This window comes from Lactuca serriola, chromosome 2, assembly GCF_051521515.1.
Source record: "Lactuca serriola cultivar US96UC23 chromosome 2, Lser_US96UC23_V15, whole genome shotgun sequence".
NCBI classification, from domain to species: Eukaryota; Viridiplantae; Streptophyta; class Magnoliopsida; order Asterales; family Asteraceae; genus Lactuca; species Lactuca serriola.
In genome coordinates this window covers 179,245,589-179,248,082 of record NC_136409.1, presented here as the reverse complement: position 1 = coordinate 179,248,082, position 2,494 = coordinate 179,245,589, and the positions used below count along the sequence as shown (strand labels likewise).

General features: G+C 33.3%; 1 pseudogene; it reads left to right on the top strand.

Annotated features, from left to right (window-relative positions):
• Nucleotides 1-352: 352 nt before the first annotated feature.
• Nucleotides 353-1,606, top strand: LOC145087539 (mitogen-activated protein kinase kinase kinase 20 pseudogene; annotated as a pseudogene).
• The last annotated feature ends 888 nt before the right edge of the window (nt 1,607-2,494 follow it).

Genomic DNA, 2,494 nt, shown 5'->3' with positions numbered 1-2,494 from the left:
TGAATTGTAACGTACTTTTAAACAATTTTTTATTTTTTTTATAATCAACAAGTAAACATTAGTCAATAATCAATAACTTGTAATAAAATAAGGAACACTATAAAATAAAATTCTTTATATTTAATTAATTATAAATATATAATACATGTTTTAAAACACACTTTTCAAGTTAAATAAAAATATATTTTTGTCCTTCCAAAAACAAATTTGGGCAACAAATTATTTTATAAACACGGAAAAATCATATAAACCACGTTTCCATAAATATCCTTTAACTATCACGCGCTCTTTCTGTTTTCCATTATTTAAATCATTTTATTTTCACATAATTCCAAATCTAAGTACACTTTCCAATCTACAGTCCTATTTATACCACCATTGTTGCAGCAGTTTTTCCCCAATTGATCAATTTGTTTGTGAGAAAGAAAGAGAAAAGCCTATGGATACACAGATGGAGTGGGTGAGAGGTCAAGCAATCGGCCATGGAAGCTTTGCAATTGTCAGTTTAGCAAAAACAACAAGCCTCAATTCACGTTTTCCGCCATTAATGGCCGTCAAAGCTTGTGGGGCATCTCAGTCTGATTCGTTGAAGAAAGAGCGAATGATCTTAGACGAACTTAAGGATTGCCCAGAGATTCTTAGGTGTTATGGCGACTGTTTCACCATTGAAAACGGCGAGAGATTATATAACATCGCATTGGAGTTTGCTTCCGGCGGTTCTTTAGCTGACAGAGTGAAGAACTCCGATAATTTAAGGTTGCCGGAGTCTGATGTCCGGAGGTACACGAATTCAGTCTTGAAAGGGCTTCAATTTGTTCACCAGAATGGGTTTGTGCATTGCGATATCAAGCTTCAAAATATTCTGTTATTCGCCGGCGATGGGAAGGACAATGTTAAGATCGCCGATTTCGGGTTAGCAAAGAAGGTGTCCAAGGAATCAAACTCAAACTCAAAAAACGAAATTCGGGGTACACCGATGTATATGGCGCCTGAGACGGTGGTCGGCGGCGAGCAAGGTCCGGCGTCCGACATTTGGGCAGTTGGGTGTTTGGTTTTGGAAATGTTCACCGGAAAGCCAGCGTGGACGTGCTCCGGCATGGGCGCGGTTTTGATGAAAATCGGAGTTGGCGCCGAAATTCCAGACATTCCCGGGAAATTATCGGACGCGGGAAAAGATTTCCTCGGGAAATGTTTCGTGAAAGATCCTAGTAAACGATGGACGGCTGAGATGCTTCTAAATCATCCTTTTATCAACGGTCAGGATCAAACCACATCAAGCTCTCCAAGAGACCCATTTGATTTTCCCGATTGGGAATTGGAGCCCTTGATTTCAGTGACACCTTTTTGCTCGCCGGAATTCGATTCTTGGATCTCCGACGAATCATGTCCGTCGCCGGCGAGTAGATTACGGCAGCTCGTGACAGATCGGAGACCCGATTGGACTGAAGGAAGCAGTTGGTTGACAGTCAGATGACCATGATGCAGATTAAAATATTGGAATTTTAAATTCCAAAATTTTGTCAGAAATTTTTTTTTATCAATTTGTAAATATAAAGTGTTGAAAATGGCAATGATTAGTTTTGGTATCGTTTATGATGTCATAATTCTTCCGTAGATATTATTTTATTTGTTCGAAATATGTTCGTTCTTTTAGATTAGTATATAATACCTTCTCAATCACGAAATATTTAAAACGTTTTTTAATCTATTTAAAAAGATTATAATTTGTTAATAAGAGTATAACCTTTTAAACGACTTCATATATTATTATTAAAATTTATCTTAGACTAAAAAAATTGATTTATTAAATGTGTGAAAAGTGAGATGTGTAACTTGGGTTTGAAGCAAAGATAAGATGTTCTGATAATGTCGGTTTTAAATTATTGTTTTTTTTTTATCATAAATTAGCAAAAGTTCTTTTGTAAATACGAAAAAAAAAATTACTATATCAATCATTCAAAAGATTTCGTAATAGGTATCCGATGGTATTTTCCAAATATATTAAATGACTAATTAGAATGCTTTATGAGAAAAGTCTACTTGTCAAAAAAATAATTAATGAAAAATAATATATGATAACATGTTATTTGATCGTATTTGCAATATAATAGAAGCACGAGAATGTTGTTGAATATAATTTATTTTTAAGATGTTAATATTTACCAATAATCATGATTCATATTTTTTATAATTTATTTGGTCAAATTTTCTTACATTTTCAAATCGAATCCAACATTTGTGAGCAAAACAAGTTGTTGAACCATTGTAAGATATGTAACACAATCAAATTATATGAACAAATGTCGTTTTCTTCCTACCAAACAAATTGTTAAAAATGTTTTTTTATTCAACCAACGTTTTAGCATATTTTACATGAAAAAAAGATATTCAAAACCTTTAATAGTAAAAAGAGCTACTCATAAGTATATATATAGTAGAATTAAACACTAAATAAAATTGGTTCAAATGGGAAAGTGTATCCTTATAAGATCGA